The sequence below is a fragment of the Micromys minutus genome (assembly GCF_963924665.1).
Source record: "Micromys minutus genome assembly, chromosome: 29".
Lineage (NCBI taxonomy): Eukaryota > Metazoa > Chordata > Mammalia > Rodentia > Muridae > Micromys > Micromys minutus.
In genome coordinates this window covers 4159743-4169160 of record NC_137964.1, presented here as the reverse complement: position 1 = coordinate 4169160, position 9418 = coordinate 4159743, and the positions used below count along the sequence as shown (strand labels likewise).

The 9418-nt window shown below is 42.2% G+C and overlaps 1 pseudogene across 1 annotated transcript; it reads right to left on the bottom strand.

Moving 5' to 3' along the window:
• Positions 1–4507: 4507 nt before the first annotated feature.
• On the bottom strand, positions 4508–4885 carry LOC308439267 (cytochrome b-c1 complex subunit 9-like; annotated as a pseudogene). The gene has a single exon. The product of its transcript is annotated as a cytochrome b-c1 complex subunit 9-like (transcript).
• Between the last annotated feature and the right edge of the window lie 4533 nt (positions 4886–9418).

The following is a 9418-nucleotide window of genomic DNA, read 5'->3' as shown; positions in this document are numbered from 1 at the left end:
AGTCTATTGTCTATTCTATCTTGATGAGTTTAACTGATTCTGTACTTAATCATTTCTATCATGACTTCCATTATCTACCTAAAAAGATCTTATACCTAAAGCATTTTCTCAAATCCTAAACAACTCAGGTTTAGATGTGAGACCATAACTCTCTAGTCCTCAACCTCAGAGACTTGAGAATAAATATTATCTGAGTTCGTAGGAAGTATAGGTAAGCAACTCCCCAAAACTATAGAAAGGACAGCTAGCTGTCTGGAGAGTTTGCCCCAAATCCTCTATAACGTTGGAGCATCAATCTTCAGCCTTCTGGCCCAAGATATCCGGCAGACTTTCTGTGAAGCAGAAATTACAAAGGGCTAGCCTTACCCTGTCCTTGCAGAGCTTGGCAGTCGGCTTCTCTGCAACTAGGTTTGTCCATTTTGGATAGCATTCTGACTGTACTTAAGGCAAGGGCAGATTCTCTCCCAGTGGCAACTTGCTTCATAAGAAGCAAACTCTGTAAGGAGATTTGTTGATGCTCATCTTCTTCAAAGCAGAATGAGGGTGCTACCAGGAGCTGACATGTCTTACTGTAAAAAAAAAATTTTTTTTTTTAATCTTTAAATGACATACTGTGGATCTCTGAGGGTTTTGAAGACCATCTATCTATAGTATATGGATGGGCAAACATTGTTTATTTATAGCTATTTACTGTCTGTTCAGCCTTGGAAACATTTATTTTTTAATAAACCAGACTAGTTTCTGACATGACAGTGAGTATGATTCACTATTAACTTGCATTTCTTAATTATCTCAGTTTGTAATAGCGGCATTTCAAAGGACTAGAAGGTAGCACTACATTTTAAAGAATGACATGGTACAATACCTTAAAAAGAGTTGATAAATAGTATGTTGTAGCAAAATACAACCTCGATTTTGCATCAATATACAAAGATCTATACCAGTGGAAGGTTTCCCCCTAGTAGTAGCTCTAAAAGTTTAAGAGTGGATTCAATAATCTACCCGTTTATTCCTACATCCCCCCCTTGAATCCCACTACCCTTAAACAAGAGAAAAAAAAAGGATAAAGGAAAGAGAAATCCCTAAGTCTAACTTCCCACACTTTATTTAATAGTCTTGATTAAGGACAAAACACATCCATAACCTATTGAACAACCACAAAACAATCCACCCTGCCTTTAGGGAAACGGGGTGTTGTTTTCTTAAAATTTCTTCCTGCTGATTTTAGACATAGTTTTTCTTTTGGGGGCCCAAAGGAAATTGGAAAATGGTCAACTGTAACATTTGTTGTCCAGTCTCTAAATGCAGGCTTTAAATAGTCTTGAAGACTGGACCAAGTGAGCTTGCTGCTTTGAAGTTGTCCTGGAAGGCACATTTTGTGGAAATAGCAACTAAGGCAGTCTGAGGCTGGATCAAGCAGGATGCTGGGATAAATGTCTCAGCATCCCAGCATTCTGGAGGGTGAATCTTGTCAAGTACACCTCCATTCCATCGTTGTCTGGTCATTTTGTTCCATAGATATATAAACTCTCACAAGTAATATACACTTTCATAGTAACATGTATAGAATGTGCCAGGTTCACAGATCAGTTATAAATGATTCTTTGCTTTTTGAACAAGTGAGAAACTTTCTTAAGCTAGTTTGAACTATATAAACAAACTGTAATATACATCTCTAGCTATGCCATATGGAAGTATGGCACATATTAATAAATCAAGAGGACTCTGTAGCCAACAAGATTTATTGGCTATGCATAAACATTTTAAGTCTCAGCAAGTCTCAGAGCCTATTCTATGAAGAGAAATTGGCGTATGTATTACCTGTCTTGTTGGTCTTGTTGATTTCCTTTCTTTCTGTAGCCAAGATCTTCAGGGGGTCTCCCCCTGTCATATTTGATTTTTAATCAAATTGGAAGGAATCCATAGTTTTTCTTCCCCTGTGGGAACATATATAAAACCTCTTCCCAGCATAACAGATTCCCTGCCTCCCATTCTGAGGTAGGACATCTTTTTTTTTGTAAAGATTTATTTATTTATTATTTGTAAGTACACTGTAGCTGTCTTCAGACACACCAGAAGAGGGCATCAGATCTCATTACAGATGGCTGTGAGTCACCATGTGGGTGTTGGGATTTGAACTCAGGATCTCTGGAAGAGCAGTCAGTGATCTTAACTGAGCCATCTCCCCAATCTAGGACATCTTTAAAATAAGCAAGATGATTTAATTCAGTGGGTTTTTTCATAGCCCAGTGTCTTTCAGCTGCAGTTTTTCCTCCTCAATATCAGCATTCAAAAAATTTAAAGTCAATAAAGCATTATGTAATCTATGTCTGGGGGTCTTCATTACCCTTCTGTTAGTCATCTAAGGTACAATTGTATCTTTCTACAATTGCCTGTCCCATAGGATTCTGTGGTATAACCGTAATATGATTTATATTATAAGTATAAAATTGTTCATCTAACTTGATACATGCGGGAGTACTGTCAGTCTTAATTTGTACAGGCATTCTTATAACTGCTACAACGTCTAAAAATGTGCCATTACAGAATCAGCGTTTTCAGAACTTAAAGCAGATGCCCATTGCAATCCTGAATATGTGTTTATAGTGTGATGCACACATTTCAGTTTACCAAACTCTGTAAAACGAAACACATTCATTTGCCAAATTCCATTTTTGGATGCATTTAGGGTTACTTCTTGCAGGTAATGGAATTTGCTTACATAAAAAACAAGTAAGACATTTCCTTATAATTTCCTTGGCTTACTGCCAAGTGATAGGAAAAAATAATTCTTTAAACCTTTGCTGTTTACATGGTGTTTTTTTTTTTTTTATTAAATTCTGAAGCTTCCAGCACATTTCATTCCAATAGCTGATCATTACCTTGTACTAGAGGACCTGATAGACCTGTGTGGGATCCGATATGTGTTATATATAATGGTTGTTTTCTATTTCTGATTATTTGTTGTAGTTGAAGAAATAGTGAAGTGATTTTAGAATCTTCCTGAATAAGTTCAGCAGTTTCTATAATAAAACAGTTGTTCCTGCATATTGAGAGTCAGTTACTATATGAGGAGATTCTAGAAAATCTACTACCACCATAAGAATTGCATATAACAGATTTTGAACTGAATCATAAGGACTCTCAACCACCTTAGTTTTTCTGATTTATACTCTGCCTTTGCTGATTTATTTACATCAGCATAACATGTAGTAGGCTGCAGAAATTTAGAGTTCCTTTTATTATATGGGGAAGAACCCAATTAGTTTGTTTTATCAATTTTATCAAGTTGCTTGCTTTTTGGGGATTTGGTATGAATTTCTCCCCCAAAATTATCGGAAGCTCTTTGCCAGTGTTCATAATGAGGCTATCTCAGTACGAGTAAAAGGTACCACAGCCTCTTCAGGATTTCTTCCTGCTCACTGACGAAGTCTCATTTTTCCTTTTAGGATCAACTTAGAAACTTTTTCTATATAATTTTTTTTTAACTGTGTGCTAAAACTACCCACTATGAGACATACTCTTCCCTCTGCACAGGATTCCTATGGGAGAGTGAGCAGAAGGCAAGATGACTAATACAGACCAGCTTTGGGTCAAGACAATCTACATGTGCATCTCTTAGATTCTTTTCTACCAGAGCCTATTCTTCTTCAGCCTCAGGTGCTAAGTACTTAAATAGTCCAAGAAACTCAGCACCTTGTAAGGCTGGAAATAAATTGCATAGCTCTTGAGTAGTTAATCCAATTTAAGGCCATAGCCAATTAATATCTCCCAGAAGAATTTGAAAACCATTAAGAATTGTTTTTATTTTTTTTTTAAGATTTATTTATTTCATGTATATGAGTACACTGTAGCTGTCTTCTGACACACCAGAAGATGGCATCTTGCAGATGGTTGTGAGTCACCATGTGATTGCTGGGATTTGAACTCAGGACCTCTGGAAGAGTAGTCAGTGTTCTTAACCACTGAGCCATCTCTCCAGCCCCTCTTTACAAATTTTTAATTAGTCTCTACTGACTTGTACTTTCTGTGGTCAAACCTTCTGTAGTCCTGTCTTATATCCTAAATATTGAGTTCCCTCTTTGTATTTTTTTAGGAGCAAGTTGTAATCTCCAACAAGGCAAAATTCTCTTTAATTCACGAATTTTTTTCCTCAGGTATCCCTAATTGAATTAGCCGCAAAGTAACATCCATATTATGGACTGAGGAAAATGCTTATGAATTGTTTCTTATGGCTGTTATACAAAATATTGGCAGGACAATTCAACATCCCTTGTGCCAAGACTTTCCAATGGCACCTTTTAGAATGGACAATTTCTTAATTAGAAACACCTCCCAAACAGCCTGTCTCTAACGTTGGAGGAATACTACTCTGTGTTTTCCACTGTTGCAACATCTGCCACATCTGCCTTCACCTTCTGTATTAGTCAGGGTTCTCTATAGCCACAGAACATGTGGAATGTCTTTCTTTTTTTTCTTTTTCTTTTTTTTTTTATCATGAACAATTTGATTTATTTGCTGATAGCTGTAGTCAAACACACTTCAAACACAGAAGTTAGAGTCTGTATAGTGGAGCCACTGCTTGCCAACATTCTGGTGGTCCATGAAGAGTAACTTGGGACCCATCCTTAGGCTGAGGCCCCAACTCCAGGCAAACAGCTGACGGGTGACTGTTTCTTCTGGTCCCACAGGGGCAGGGAATTACTCCTTGTTCTCATACTTGTGCTTTATATGTTTCCACAGTTTCCCCTCGTTGATGTGTTCGTAGATCGTGTCTGCACCCTGATCGAAGGCCCGCTCGAAGAACAAGGCGCCCACTGCGATGGTGAGGGCGAAGGTGGTAGTCCTGCAAGGAGTACACACGCGAAGCGATCGTCGGCGACATGTTGCCTCACTGCCGAACTCGCGTCCCTGCGTGGAATGTCTTTCTATATCGAGGGAATTTATAATGATGACTTACAGTCTGTAGTCTAGCTCCCAAACAATGCTCAGCTGTGAATCAGAAGTCCAAAACTCTAGTAGTTGCTCAGTCCCACAAGGCTAGCGTTTCAGCCGCTCTTCTGTAGAAGGAGCTTCCAGCCGATGTGCTGGCAAGAACATGCCAGCGGCGAAGATTCAATCTCGAATCTTCCGTCTTCCAATGTCCTTACAAAGGTCTCCAACAAAAAGTGTGGTCCAGATTAAATCGTCGTCCCACAGGGGGCAAAGGGTTTGGGAAGTGCAAGCGGCTTGGCAGCAAACTGGCTGTGGGAACCAGGGCAGAAAGCTGGCTACCACTGGCTCAGATCCCCTTAGCCCTGTAAAATGATAGCACTGGTGGAGACTTGTAATTTACCAGCCAGATTTATAACAGTAAATCTCCAACCCCAAAATGCCTGTGCAAACTCAACCAATATAAATACAAGCTGCAAACCTAGATCTGGAAAATGTACCCTACGTCTATGAATCCCTAGCTACAGTGGCTTGTCCGGGCCATGTGGTTCTGGTTCATCTTCCTTTCCTCCTTCTCTCTGTCTCCAGTCTCTCTCTGTCTCTGTCTCTCCTTCCTCTTTCACCTCCCATCTAAAACTTTCAGCTTCACCCCCTCTTTCCATTGCTCAATCACAAGCTCTAGCCTTATCTGGCCAATTAAGATTTCACCTGACCTCAGCCCTTTTGAGGGAGCAGAAAAAACAGACAGCAATCTATAACCACACCTCTTGGGTCAGGTCTGCACAATTCAGCTCACTCTAAGTAATAATGTCTTCCATATTCCTACTAGGATAGCCCAGTAAGGCCCATTTAAAGTATTCCACTACTTTCTAAATACAAAGTCCTCAAATCCACACTCTTCCAAACAAAAGCATGGTCAGGCCTATCTCAGCAATATCCTAGTCCTTGGAATCAGCTTCTGTCTTAGGGTTTTACTGCTGTGAACAGACACCATGACCAAGGCAAGTCTTATAAAGGATAACATTTAATTGGGACTGGCTTACAGGTTCAGAAGTTCAGTCCATTATCATCAAGGCAGGAACACAGCAGCATCCAGGCAGGCATGGTGCAGAAGGAACTGAGAGCTCTACATCTTCATCTGAAGGCCTCTAACAGAATACTGGCTTCCAGGCAGCTAGGGTGAGGGTCTTAAAGCCCATGCCCATAGTGACGCTTCTACTCCAACAGAACCACATCTTCTAATAGTGCCACTCCCTGGGCAGAACATATACAAATCATCACAGTACTTAAATTTCTTCCACCTCTCTCTGGGAGCTTCTGAGATAGCCATGTTGGCTGGAAGAAAGAACCACCTGTAGATAAGAAAATCAACAAAGAGATTGTGCTAGCCTGCTGTGCATGTTAGCACGTTAAAGTCACCAGGCACTCAGAGTGGGCAGCACACCCCCACACCATCACTGTAGGACATGTACTCTCTCAACAGGCTGTGGTCGCTGTGGCAAATGTGGAACCAGTCCAGGACCCTTCCTTCCTACTGAACTGCATCTCCCACCCCAACAGATGTGTCTACTTTTACGTTTAGACCTGCCAGGGCTGGTTGACATCATGGAAGGGCTCCCTATTCTGAAGAGAAAGAGAAGAGGAGAGGATGTGGGAGGAGCAGAACTGAGAGCAGAGGAGGAGGGGAAACTGAGGTAAGAGTGTAAAGTAGATAAATAAACTAATTCATAAATAAAAAGTAGGGTCAGTATCACAAGTTTAGGTCATCTCAGGTAGAGAGAAGAAGGAGGCAGGCAGGCCAGGAGAAAGGAGGGAAATAAACTATTTTTGTTTTAAAAACAGGGAGGATGGGGTTAGAGAGATGGCTCAGCAATTAAGAGCATACCCTGCTCTTGCAAAGAGTCTAAGTTTCTTGCCTGTCACTCACAAAGGGCAGCTTCACAACCACCTGTAATTTCAGTCCATGGAGATATGAAGTCCTTTTATGACTTCCTAGGGCATGTGCACGCATGCAAACACACACACACACACACAAACACACACACACATATACACACACACACACTCACTCACATACATACAAATAAGTTTGGAAATTCTTAAAAACTAGAAGAAAGAGCCAAGTGTTACCCTACATGCCTTTGATCCCAGCACTAGGGAGACAGAGGCAGGTGCACCTCTGTATGTAGAACAGACTCATCCGTGAGGTGGGGGTTGAGCACTGTACAGATGGGGGTGCTTTTGGCTGTGCATACAGCCACACAGGGACTCATTTTCCTGCTGTAATAGGAAACCAAGAATAATATGGAGTCAAGTCTGATTCAGAGCAGGCTTAATTTGCTTGCCAGGCTCAGATGGACAGACTTAGCTCCAGAAGGATGTCCATGCTTCTCTCCACGACAGAGGAGTGGCATTCAGAGTTAGCTCAGTCAGTGACAGGCACAGCTAAGACCAGCTCCCGCCTTCCTTCCTCCCACCAGACCTTTACAGTTCTGCATGTAGCCTTGCAGGTGGCTGCCCGTCTCTGGGGTCTGGGTGTCTGGCTTGTCAAGGACAAGGAGCACACAGAGACGTCACTCACCTCTTCTGTAAGTCTGACAACACCGACCATGGCTCTGGGTGCGTGATGGTGGCTCTGCTGGGGGCTGAGCTGCACCCCAGCTCACAATCTCCATTCCTTATGCTGCTCTCCACACAGGCAGCTGCCAAGGTCTCGGTCCTCTCTGCCAGAGTGTAATGGCAGTGGGTGCCCGGTCACAGGTGCCAACAGGTCCTGGGGTTGTGGCTTCCACGTGCAGTCAAGGCTGTTCCTGAAGCCGAGCGGGGTGTACAGAAGGGATGACTGCTTGGGGAGGAGACTATCACATTCTTAATTTCTAAACGTCCCCTAATTACATCTTCCCGAGGCTGTGTTCTTCCGCATAGATGGTGAAAATCAGTCTGTGTTAATCATGTAAGTGTCTCTTCGGTTTCTCAGTCTATACACATGTAATTAGGCCTCTGCCTTACACATATAATTAAGCTTTCTTAGAATTAATCGGGGGACTTTGAACAGAACCCTTCAGGCAGTGAGCAGACTTAATACACAGTAGCATTTTCAAAGCTAGAACAACAAATCGAAATTCAGGTACATTAACACAGAGGCATAGTTCAAGGTGATGAAGGGGCTGAGACTCATCCTTGGGAGGTCACAGAGACTCTTAGCAACTGATGATAGCTTGTGCTCTCCTAGGCTCAAGGGACACAGTTGAGGGGACACAAATGCTTAAAAGATCCCTTGGCCAGGGAGCCAGGACTACAGAAGGAGCACACTTCCTGAGGCCCAACCAAGGCTGAGCAATGTGGGATTTTTCTCTCCTCCTGCTCTTCTGTGGGTTTCCCTGGATGGCTAAGGCTCATAGCTGGCTGAGGGCGATGAGAAACAGGACAGGGTGCAGGTGTGATCCTAAGGCAAACATGCCCAAGAGAGGCCAATATGAATAGAAAGATATACACTTCTAGAAGACTTCATCCGTGCTCCTACCACAAGTCAGGAAGAAGAACATCTTACCACTTAGCCCACTGGCCAGTTTCCCATAATGTAGAAATCAAATATGGAGCTCCAGATGGGCATCGTCAGATCTGAGTCAAAGTTCATAATGTTTGTGTAAAAGGGCCTGAACATGGGACAATGTCATATCAAAACTCCATCCACACACTGGACAAGGCAACCTACGGCAACATGTTCAGAGTTAGAAAGACCCTGGACATTAAGCTTTGAGCGCTGGACGTTGCTGGCTTTGAGAGCTTGAGGTGGGCCAGGCCCGGCACTCAGCTCTGAATGGCTGTCTTCTTTCTGTCTACTGTTTGCCGTGGCTGTGCTGGGTTTCACCTTGTGGTAAATCGATCCGTTTCCCCCGGAGCTCTAACTTTTAATGTCTCAGCAATGTTCATTCTTATCTCTGCTACATTAAAAATAATGTCATGAGGGCTGGAGAGATGGCTCAGTGGTTAAGAGCACTGACTGCTCTTCCAGAGGTCCTGAGTTCAATTCCCAGTAATCACACAGTGGCTCACAACCATCTCTAATGGGATCTGATTCCCTCTTCTGGTGTGTCTGAAGACAGTGATAGTATACTCACATATACATAAAATAAATAAATAGATCTTAAAATAAAAATAATGTCACAAAAGCTGGGAAGGCTTTCCCTTGGAATCCACCGCTTGGAAGGCTGGAGCCAAACGTCCAAAAAAAGCAAAACGAAATGGTCTTACATAACGGACGTATGTCAAACCTTGTTTGTACACGTTCTCAAGAACTGACTGTTGGATTTTTCAGGAACAGTATTGAGTGCTTGCTAATGTGTTAATAACTTGAAATTAATTATGGTGGATATTTGCACCATGGGCATTGGCAGACTGTTCAAACCAGTTTAGTTCTTTAGTGTGTGTGTCCACGGTATGTGTGTGTGTTGGCACACACGTGGAGGTGGGAGAGTCACTTATG